Here is a 12649-nt window from a genome sequence, read left to right on the forward strand (position 1 = left end):
GTGGTCAACAGTCTAATATCAGTGTTGAACCTATATTATATCACAAGTAACCATAGCAACAGTACTAATGAGGCTGAGTCTGAGATTGTTATGTAGAGCCACAAATATCAAATACTCAAGGAACATAGGTGCACTCTTTTGTACAATGAGACCTGTAGTACTTCCATAAGTTATGGCCCATAACTAGTCGGTAAAGACTTTGTGTCCCTGTCCGAGTTCCACCTCTAAGTCTTTTTTTCAGTGATGTCTGCAATGTCTTCTTGCAGGCATGACTAGCTTGAACTCAGCTGTGACCGTCAAGGTGAGGCTGGCAGCTAAGGTGCAGGGACATCAGAGCAACAGACACAATAGAGGTAAGAAATGAGACAGAACAACTCGCCATTCAGTACCCATTAAGCATACGGTGAACGTCAGCACTGCTTCCATGCCAGCTTCACAAGAACACATCCAAGCTGAGATGACAATGAGACCTGCAAACAGCTGGACACGTATGATGTTTGCTAAATTGTCTAGTATTAAGGAAATGCTGAATTATTCTACAGTGTTTTTTACCAAGTTTTAGGGAAGAAACTGTCTTATCTGAGCGAAGGACTTGCAACACAAATCAAGTAAAACATAAGAATAGTTCTGTAAGCCTTGCAGGAGTTTGCACTGGCACAGTGAAATATCAGTGACATACAAGATACAAATGAGAAAAAGGATGATGAAAGAATCAAGACTGTCTTTCAATCGTTATCTCACTCATGGGAGTCCAACTTTGTTATTTTCCTGGTGTTTTACAGTGAGTTATTCTTGTTTCCACATCCAGACATACCACTTCACGCACACACACACACACACACAAACACACACACACACACACACACACAAGCTACACTTATCATTAATCTATCCAATTATTCTCTCCCAGCCTACAGCATCGTCCATGTGAATGTGTTTGTAAGCTCCGATTGTGTGTAGTTTGTTTCGGTGCCTGTTAGTGTGTCTGTGTCTTTGTCCGTCTGTTCGTCTACTCGCCAAGCCCCAGGGAACTTTAGCTGTCTGGTGCAACGTTTCCCAGGGGGAGGACTTTGTTGGCTGCGCCACCAGGGGGGGATGATGGTGGCGGGGGCGAGGAAACCGGGGCACATTTCCTGTGGAAATGGGGTTATCACTTCACCAATTACTGTTGCAATTACAGCAGGAGGCCTGCAGAAGCCTGGGAACAAAGCCTATAGGCACACAGATGGCACTCATGTAAAGACATGCACAAAATCATTTCTAACACACATTGCCATGCATACAGAAGTAAAATTTTACTGTCATTCTCTCTTATGCCAAGACCACAACGCACAACATTTATGTCTTTCTAAATGTGTGTATCTGACTCCATAAGATCAGTTAGTACCTTAAAGGTGCTATTTGTAAGAAACAAAGATTTTTGAGTCTCATTCCCAACTCAAAAAACTGATGCTTTGGGATTGTAGGGTGGGTCAGCCGCAGTCCCAGAGCATCAGTTTTTGATGAGTTGGGAAAACCCATGCATCATTATTTGAAGAGTTGGGAATGAAAGGCCCTAGATACAGAATCGGTTGTTATGACACATTTCACGGGATACAAAAACTTGAAATACCCAAAGCTCATTTTTGTTTAGATTGGACCATCATTGGGCTGATATCTGTAGTCTGGTGGCATTACTCACTCATTTTTAATCATTTCATCATTTGAAATCCAATTAGAAGCTTTTTTAAAGGATGAACGATATTGGAAATGCTGATATTTTCCAACAAGTTTTCCCAACTAAACGGAAAGGATTAAGTGGTATTGGTACATCTCTACTCTTATTTCGATGGCCAACTGGTAGATGCTTTCCAAAATTAATGAATTAATTCACTCCGTACAAAAAACTACTTAGCCAACGGTTCGCGTAGTATGAACATAATCAAAGCATTGTCTTACCAGCCTGCTGTATCGGCAGAAATTCTCATTTTGTGTCAATGCTGACATTTCAATTTAAAGACCTTATCAGCTGATACCAATGACATGCCAATATTATCGTTCATCCCCATTTTCTTTTAAATAATATGAATTATCTTGCGACCTGCCAAATTTATCTTAGGGGGTTCTGACCCCATTGGTCCCTCACATAAACACACAAACTAATCTCTACTCATTGCTTCGTACTGTTCCAGGTGGACTCAAATCTTCTCACACGTTCAAACATATGCTCACACACACAGACACACACACACACAGACACACACACACACACTCTGCATACCACAGTAAAATTATAGCCAAACACACTACGAGCTACATCTGGACTGTGTCACCGGCAGACCAGACCCACGTGGACAGTTTGAACTTTGACCTGAGAGCGTATGATTATTCATCATCATCAGACTGTTCGGCCAGGGTCGCCATGCCACTGCATACACACGTTAGAGTCAATTTGCTGTTTACTTTTTCATCTAATTTATTTTTTCATCTTTATTTAGCTAAGAAGGTTCACTGAGAGCAGTCACTGTTTTCTCTGCCACACATTCACACAGTTGCATACAGTGTCACGTGGGAGCCGCCCAGCGGAGAGAATAATGTTGGTGGTTAAATGCTTTGCCCACAGCCACACACACAGATGTTCTTGAGGAGCTGCAGTTAGTTCTTTTTTTTCTAATCGCAACCTTTCAAATTGATTTTAGAATTTGAACACACAATATTTTTTTAATCATCCTAATGAAAAAGACAAAGAGAAAACTGAAGGTGACTGCATTCAGTGCTGAAAAAACCTGACTTTCAAGATTTAAATTTAGCAAAGTCAGTACCACATCTGTCTGGCATACTGAGGTTTATGACTCTGAGGTTGACTTTTGCCAAGTGGAAACAATCAACCGTCAGTGGCCTGGACTGGTGACAGATACTCAAGAAAACCACTTGCCTCACAGACTAGTGCATAATTTAACTACATAAGAGTTAAGCCAACACTTTGCTCAAGATTCTGTATCTCCACACCCATCAGAGAGAAAAATCACTGCAGTCTTTAAATGGTCCGAGGCTTCTACTTCTTGGCTCAACCTCAAAGCGTTTTAGACATACGGTATGCTCCATGGATATTCGCCTTGGCAAATGGGTAATAACGATATCTCTACATCTTAAAAATGGGTGGACAACAGGGCAGTATCTGTCCTGTGAAGGTAATGGATGATGTCTACTGCAGTGAGTTCAGATTTATATTAACAATCAGCTTTGAGGGTTAAATTCATGACGAATGCCTACTTTAAAGCCCAGCCAGATGATAAAAACTACTATCTGTCGCTGTACATCCTCTCTATTTTCTGATAAGTCCGGCTCTATTTAAACAGGAAAAGGAAGTCTGACTTCCAACCTTTTGTGGCACTTGTCTGATCTTTCCACCACTGACAAAACAGGGACAATCAAATTCTTGTGGTTTCTTCTTGTTTCCACAGCCATGGGAACATCAGATCACAAACACCAAGGTTAAAGAGCAGATGTTTTATACACATGTGTACACGTAACCATGTCTGGAGGCTACAAGCTGCCATTTTCCATTGATCAAATTCATTTTCTTCACAATAACTGTCGAAAAAAGAGACAGCTTTGAGTATCTGCTACATCTCTACATGGCCTTATATCCTGCACCCCCAGCCTGCTCCAAGCTACAGCTAATGAGGTAAACAATTGGTAAAGGTGGTCTTAACGCTGCTGATCCCGTCTACTTCTGGCCTCTAGCTTTCCAACAAGTCAAGTGCGTCTTTGTGGATTAAATTCCTTCATGCAGCTAAAGTGAAAGGAATGCAGTGAGAAATATATGTCTACCCGAAGCTGAAAAGAGAAACAACCCAGGATGTTCAGCTCAGACTTACTGAAACTTTTTATCTTCTCTGTTCTGGCATTTCTCTCAAGTTTTTGTTAAGTTTGACTTAAATCCCCTGACCACCGGTGCACCTGAGTAATTGGAGAGAAAACTTTCTTATGTCTCTTGAATGTTATATAGCAAAGACGTGCCGACACACAGTAAGAGCCAGGGAGGAAAGGTGAGAAACTCAGCTCTAGGTTATTGACGGCAGAGCAGACTAGAGCAAATTAATACTTAAGGGAAATGGAAGAAATATGAAGCTTGTGGTTTTCTGCTTGATTACAGGCTTCAGGCTAAAGATAGCCTCTAATATTCACACCAGAAACCTCTCGAGGGTAAATTTACAACATGTCCACTGTTGTCAGGGGCTGTTGTTGCCAAAACAAGGGTGTAATTAGACTCTTTTCACTGTCTATGTCCAGAGAGAGGAGAAAACCCTCAAGCACAGAGCCCCTTAATCAGTGGTTTTTCATGTCTTAGTAAGGACCTAAAGTTCGGTTGCAAGACAATTTAATCAAGTACTCTGGAAAAGTGTCTTTAAGCAGCAGAAGAGGCTAAAGTCTTCTGAAGAACCTGAGTGACAGCTATACTTTATATTTTATCAAAATAGTAAGTTAACAACTTACAAAATAAGGTCCAAAGAAAATGGATGCATAACTTGAGCTATTTCTGAAGTAGGGACTGAGCAATCTGCTGCCGTTAGACTTCAATAGTGACAAGCAATGGTAGCGCCACCATTGGGGACCGCTTCCATTAAAATTAATAATAGAGAATCGCCTGATTCTGTGCTAGATATCCGTCCCAGTGAAATCCACATCTCAGCAACATCCCAGCCCTGAGCCTGGAAAGCACTGGCCTAGATAGAAACAGATCTGAAAGAATAAATGAATAATGAAATATCTCTTGGTTTTTAATATCACTTTAAAGGCTTTTGTGCTTTATTAGTACACAGAGAGAAGATAAAGGTAAGGCTGGGGAAAGAGGAGGAAGATGTACAACATCCACCACGAACCAGGTTAACTTAACTTGAAACCTCAACACTGCAGAGAAATGCATAAACAATGGTTCAGAGAAAACTGGGGCTTAATATAGACATCCTGGTACATATAGTCAGTCATCTGTTGAGATTTTAGTTTCATCTAAGTGCAGGTTTCCTAGACAGGAAGAAAATAACAAGCTCTTTGATTCAGTCCATCCTGAATACTGTATGATTACAAGTGCCAAAGTACAGTGTTCATGAGATGCTTGAAAAATTCAAATTCGTACTTTCCGCCCAGAAGAATGAAAGGAATGGCCCGTCAAGTCTGAAATACTTTCACTTTTAATCTACAAAACACATACATTTAAGTTTAGACATGTGTGACACCTGTGTGTGATGTGATAGTTCAGTCCATATATTTGAAATTCTACATTTTCAGGGGAGCAAAAGTAAAACAAAAACACATAAACATGTATTTGTATATCCTGTTTCTCCAGACTGCATCTTTAAAAATACTTTTAGGAATATTCCAAGGTATCCAAGTTTTTAAATCGAAGGCAAGAGTTTTCACTAGCCAACCCAGAGGCTATAACAAGCCAGAAGAGTTATAATATCTGAAAATGTACACTGAGCTGAAGAGTGAGTGGGATAAGAAGACAACAAACAAAGTATTTACAAGCAATAAATCATTATGATGGGGTGGATATTTTTTAAGAAGCCTTTGACTTTTTAATTAAAACAGCTGACATGTTGTGCCACAGTACTATGAGTGAATAAGTATTTAATTCCCTTTTCAATGAAGGGGATTAAAGTTGTACCCACATTTATTTGTATCTGGCTTAGATAGTGTCCAACGGTGGCAAAATGAGCTGACAGCTGCTGGTTTGTGCCTCTCACAGACAACACAGCTACTCAACAACCGTCTATTTTATTGAAAACAGTGGGCTCATCTGGGTTTTGTATGCAAGCAGCTGTTTATGGCTCCTTCAATTTCCTCAACAGTTTTGTCACCAGGGATGTCTGGGCAACATAAAGTCACAACAGAAAATAAATTGAGGTATTAGAGCATATATTCAAACTGAAGCTTTTATTCGCGCAACACATTTTTGTCTAAGAAATCTAAATTACATTTTTACAAAACATACACATGTGCAAACATGCATCTGGACACTGATGAACTAATCTACTGTGCAGTATAACCAAGCAATTTGCATGTTAATAGAATGAAACTGAAAAGGACTCATTTACATTTACATTATAATCTGGGCGTTTGTCCAAAGACACCCAGGGAAACAGCAGGATAACTCTTAATGCCTGGATTACAACCATCACGAGCAATCAGCGGTATAGAGGTCAAAGGTCAAAGCCAGTGCCTCCACTCATACCAAAACACACTCATCTGATTCAATTCAAATATTCTCCAGTGAATGGCTAACATTCAATGCCTATTGCAAACCAATTCAGAATGTAAATGCTTTATGAATAAAACATGACGACTCTCCATGAGGGGAAAAAGATTCACACCGAGTTAATAAACCATCCAAGCCTCCTCTGGGCCACTTATGGACATTTATTCTGTGATTGTGATGATGAGTCTTTTTATTCTCATGTGACAGTTATGAGTTTATGAAGTAGCTGCAGATGAAAATGTGACAGCAGTTAAGGGGGTTGTGTGTGTGCGTGTGTATTTCTTTTCTTTTTATATGTGCAGGTATAGGATCTTCCCATAATGATTACATGCTTGCTTGTTTATGTGTGTAAAACCTCTCTTCAAATCTCTTGCGTCTGTGTGTTTAATATGGTGTGTCCAATGTGATTAGTTCAATAGGTTTGTACATGTTTCAGGTAATGCTTTGCAGGAAAATGTCCCTTTTGTGTGTGTGCATGTGGTAAAGAGATGGTATCACTAACTGCCATCTCATCAAGAAAATCCCACTACCGTTCGCTGAATGGGTGGGATAATGGACTCATTACACTCAAGTGTGTGTCTTTGTGTGTGTGTGTGTGTGTGTGTGTGTGTGTGTGTGTGTGTGTGTGTGTACATATGTGCATTAGTCCACTCCTGCATATGGGCGGCATGAAGTTTGAGTGAATAACTGGGATAATTTAGTCATTAAGAGAGGGATGGAGGGTTTAGGGGGTAATCAGGCATGTATTTAAGTATTTAAAGCTGTTTTTTTTGTTTCAGACACATGAAGCTGTCTGGTCTGTCAGTCTGATTACACTTCACCAATCAGAGCAAATCTCTCACACAGTGAAAGGACCTTTTTTCCCGTCAAAATAACCGCTCTGAATGGCAGGTCTCACTGGCTGTGATATCAGTATAATTTCCACTATAGCCCCTGTATCTCCAACACACAAGTTCACAATAGCTAAAAGACCAGCAGAAACTTTCATACTCTGACACATTAATACAAAAAAGGCTACTGTGAATTCAAGCACAGCTCCGGCCAAAACAAAGACAGTTTAGAAACACCCCTAGAGACCCAGAAGACATTAAAGTGAAAAAAGTTATGTAACTGTGGTGCAAAATAAACTCAGTTAGTGATTACAACTTCTTTATGTTTTGCAGCTTTACAGTCTCTTTCTCCTCCATCTGTTCCTCTTTATTCCTTTATATTGTGTCCCTGTTACTGCCACAGTCGCTTCAGGGGCTATTGTTATTTTTGGCAAGTCAATGTGCCTCCCATGCTGTTGCTTTATGTCAGAACTTACTGTATGCGCACATAATGCTTTGTCATGTGAAGCCCTAGAGCTTTACTCTGTCTCCACCTGTCTGCCCCTCCTCTTTCTGTTTCTCTGTTACTGCCACAGTAGCATCAGGGGCCATTGTCATGTTATTCGAATGCACACATTGTGCTTCACATATTCTTGCTTGTAGTTGGACTCACTGGATTTGAACAGAACTGGTCAGTTGGGCCCATATGAAGCCCCAGTGGCCTAATGGATAAGGCACTGGCCTCCTAAGCCAGGGATTGTGGGTTCGAGTCCCATCTGGGGTGAACAATAGCAGAGTGGCGCAGCGGAAGCGTGCTGGGCCCATAACCCAGAGGTCGATGGATCGAAACCATCCTCTGCTATTTGAGTTTTAGGGCTTTATATTCCACTGCTTTGATTGACAGCATCACAAGCTTAAACACTCTGAAATCCAACCACGTCTCCAGATCCCCATCCTGCGCAATATCAATTGAGTCTGGCTCTTTTGGTTGCGTGACTTCACAAAGCAGTCAAAGTTTGCAAAAGTGTTGCGTTGTGCACGACTCACATGCAACATAAGTATGCCAAGCTAACGTAACCTGAACAAGAGACTATATGCTGTCGAAATAGGCTGACTTGGCTTATGATCAAAAACTGTCCACAACATTGCTAAAACTGCCAAACGTCAAATGAGTGCAACAACACAAAACATATAACGTAGCAAGCCAGCTAATACTAATTACTAGTCCAACAGCAAGAAGGCCAGTTCGGTGTCTTTGGTGCAACCTCTTATTTTGCAAAGCTCTTGCAAACTTCTAAAAGCCAGTCCTAGATTTACTCTCATCCGGCCTCTTGCTCAGCCCCTCTCTCTTTAGCTCTTCTGAACTTCCTCCATCAACATCTTCTTTGGTCTCTTCACCTCTGTCATGATGTTCCTAGAGGATGCTTAACCCTGTTCCGATTGCCAACTTGCCCATTGTTTTCAGAAACAGTTGTCTTTTATAGTTCTCCTTTTGCCACATCCTTCTGGACACATATTGGCATTATGTCACTCTTGCTGTCTATCATTCTCTGTTCTGCCAGAGCTTTACTCTGTCTCCACCTGTCTCCCCCTCCTCTTTCTGTTTCTCTGTTACTGCCACAGTAGCATCAGGGGCCACTGTCATGTTATTCAAATGCACAAATTGTGCATCCCATATTGTTGTTTTGTAGTTGGACTCTCTGGATTTCTACAGAACTGGTCATTTGGGCCCATATGAAGCCCCAGTGGCCTAATGGATAAGGCACTGGCCTCCTAAGCCAGGGATTGTGGGTTCGAGTCCCATCTGGGGTGAATGATAGCAGAGTGGCGCAGCGGAAGCGTGCTGGGCCCATAACCCAGAGGTCGATGGATCGAAACCATCCTCTGCTATTTATCGTTTACTAGCAGCTTTAAAGACAAGTTCAAAGAGATGTGTGGTGTACATTTCTTTCCTCATAAAAAATTTGCAAAGACAATTTCCAAACAATTTTAGGTACAGCATTGTTCATGTTTCCTAGCTTGCAGTCTTCTTCGTCTCTGACCTAGCTGGGGCATTGCTGCATATCTTGGCGTGTTACCTCCATCTGTTGATCTGTTGATCAGTTGAATAGCGTTACACCAATGGTAGGACTGTGTATCGCATGTGTAAATCCATTCATAGAAAAGCAGATCCATACAGTTATAGAGCCCTAAAACAACACAGGGAACCTTTAAAAGTGAATTTTGAAGAATTCCACCAACAGGCGTTCTGGCAGTCTCCAAGAATAAGCTGACATTGGTCGACTGATGTCACTTGAGTCAAGTTGTCAGACTTTTTGCAGCTGTGAGCTGCTGTTCCATTTCTGTTATGCACTGCAGTTTGGGATATTAGGACAACCAATACAAGTACAAAGTGTATTTAGTCTGGTCACTGGCATATTACTGAGTGAGTATACTATATACAGAGTTTTTACATTTTTTCCATAGTAAACGCATTACACACCCTTAACATCAGTCTGTAACTCAGACTTGGGACGCAGCATCAGTCTGATGAGAAACGTCTTGTTTCAGCTGCTGGCAGATGAAACCTTTCAATGTCAAACAAGCCTCATTTTCAGCTTGATGGATTTCAGTGTTTCTTCAGTGTGGTTTTGAACATGTTTCAAAAACACAGTGGTCGGAGCAGTTTTTCAGCCAGTAGAGGAAATTAAAATGTGGAAATCAGCTAAATTATTAGGTTTTCAGTGTGCAGACGTGTACAGTGCGCACGTTTCTTCCAACATCATGCATTAAAAAAATGGTCAGACTCGTTTACAGAATGTTTGATAGCATTAGAGTGAAACTGCACTATTACAATTTTGTGTCAGTGTAACAACCTAGTTTATAAAATTGATGTGTTTATATTTAACAGTTATTTCTCTGCAGCTTTTTCCTTTTATCCGTCTTATGTTGTACATTACACTGTATTTTAACAGGTTTATTAAATTACTGATCTCAAACTGCTCCTATTCCATTTAATTTGCTAAGTCTTCTGAAGCTGTTCTCATGTCGTCATCTGTTTTTCTCGCTTTACTCTGTCATAATTTTGCTGCTGCAACACTCAAGTTAAATTACTGGGATATATAGGCTTTCTCCTGCAAAGCACACAGTGAAATACCTCACTGACAGTAAATGTCAGACTAGTGGTTTTTCAATTAGATGTCAGCTATGAGTTCAACAGATGAAGGAACATCAAAATGTGTCTAAGTGGAGCTGAGATCCTTTTCTAATTACAGCGATTCTATGACAAAAATTACCTCCCTCAGTCTGTGCAAATCCTCTGTAATGACGAGAAGGGAAATGACCACAGCATGGAGCTCCCACAGAGAGTGAGAAAGAGCGCACACGCATAAACACAAACACACGCATAGGCATGATAGTGGACATGTAGCTCATCACAGTCCCTACACACATCATACTTTGCTTTTGTTCTCTCTCCAAAGATTACCATGCTGGCCACTGTAGATATAAAACACATGCAAACCTCTGTGTTCAAAGACATGAATCACGTCAGTACAGTACACATCAACAAAGACTGAGGTGGGCAGAGATCCTGGAACCCAAACAGCTCTATTTAAGTACACATACACACACATGCTCATATCTTCAAAGGGACTTAAACAAAACTACATGCACACACACACTTTCATTTGCTCCATACACACACGTACATACTCAAGGACATTCAGGCACAAAGTTCATGTGTGCTCACAAAGACAAGACACACATGCAGCTCCTTTAGCAGCTCTTCACATTTTAACATTCACATTTCATTAGAGCTAAATTCCCACCTGGGAGAATCTGACAAGGTTTCCCTTCTCCCTCTCTCTCTGTACTTTCTAGGTCACGATTGGTCGACTTCAGCCTTATCACATCTACTTCACAGACCCTTTGTGTTTTGGCTTATGTAAGAACGTGTAATCAGTTGGTTTCTTACTCTACTGTGTCTCAAGTAAACATGATTAAAGGGAGATGAGTTTATCTCATCATAACTGAAGGTCTGGATGCCTCAGAAAAGCTTTTACTGCGAGGGTGATTCACGGTAAATGTGGCTGAGAAGGCAAAATATCGAAACCTAAATCCTGTGTTAATTAGAAGATCCACATCTTTGCTTTCTCATTACTTTTGACCGTCACGTTTGTCAAACCCAAACAGCACACAAAGCTAACTGCTTCAGGACATCTCAGAATGCTACAAATGCAGTGTCCGTCAAATCATCTTTCTATTCTCCAGTGAGGCAAACCCCACCCCACTCCTGCTCCCACAAGGTTACAACAAATGCCAACAACTATTAGGAGCCTGTGCAGCACAGCCTCACCCTTTAAAAGGACCCGTCAACTCCAATTCAACCATACATAAACCTTCTTACAGGAGAGAATGTGCTCCTGTTCAGTACTGGCATGTTGATTCAACAACATGTGTTTAAACAACATGCTGCACAGTGTCAACTAACAAGTGCCACCACAGTATTTTAAAATTTAACATGAAAAGCTTTTCTTTCCCCTTTTTAAGGAGGTTCTATTGTGTCTGTCTGCAGGTTTTTCCTCTGCATGGATTTCACTGTGGTGGACGGATCGGCCTGGGGCCAAGAAATAATTAATTTGGTGCTGATCTGGATCTGGGATTTTTGCCATCTGATAATTATTTCTTTTGTTAGCCATAACTGAATCTAACACACAGAGACACTTGATTTCAAATCCTGAGGGGGAGTCTGTGCTGTCAAGAAGTCAGTTTATGACAGGGAGGATGTGGGTGTGAGCTTGATTGCCAAATATTTTCAAAGATGTTGGAGAACGATTTTGACAGGAAATTAATCTAAATGCAATAAAATGGCGTCCTGTCTGCATTCTTGCTGCTCATTATGCCTTGCATTTACTTTGGAAAAAATCAATTGAGGTTGTAATGACTGTAATTGATATTTCAGCCAATGAATTTCTGCCAAAGAAGATTTAAGTAAAGGTCTCATGGGATGATTCCAATTTTCTACAACTGGGGTCTTATCTTCATTGTTTTGTCCATACTTCCTATCAGTTATAGTCACACTGTACATAACATGTTCATTCCTGAGATCTGGGACCACATCACCTCTAAGAAGGCGTTCAACAGCACACAGAACGCAGAAAGTCTGCTGATCAGATGTCCCAGTTTAGCTAAACTTATTTATACGACAAAACAAAGGTGAAAAGTAAAATCAGTATCTAAACTGTCCTTTGTAAAACATCACACCACAGATTGGTAAACTAACTTCTCCTGCCTGGTTCAACTTTGACTCTACTTTCTGTAGTCATGTCCTCACAGTTTTCCGGCGTTCTCAGTTTCACTTACAAATAAATTGATTCAGATAATCTGGCTCAACTTGGTTAAAGCCTGTCTGATTGTGTCACTTGTGTTTCTTGTCCCATGTGACTTTGTTGTAGCGATGTCTTTAGTGAGCACAATATTCTCATAACTGAAGGAAATGATGGACAAAACTATGAAAATGAGAACTTAGTCAGACCCAAGCTAGAATTTTCCATTAAGCTGTCTTATAACTTTTACAGCTGCCCTGACTGTAATATGCTTTTACCATTTTTAAATGCTG

At 40.7% G+C, this 12649-nt stretch overlaps 1 protein-coding gene across 2 annotated transcripts in view; it reads right to left on the bottom strand.

The window, feature by feature from the left end:
- sema3h (sema domain, immunoglobulin domain (Ig), short basic domain, secreted, (semaphorin) 3H) overlaps nucleotides 1-12649 on the bottom strand; it is a 65578-nt gene that overhangs the window by 47641 nt on the left and 5288 nt on the right. The window lies entirely within an intron of this gene.

This window comes from Pagrus pagrus, assembly GCF_965226575.1.
Source record: "Pagrus pagrus genome assembly, chromosome: 11".
Classification (NCBI taxonomy): Eukaryota; Metazoa; Chordata; class Actinopteri; order Spariformes; family Sparidae; genus Pagrus; species Pagrus pagrus.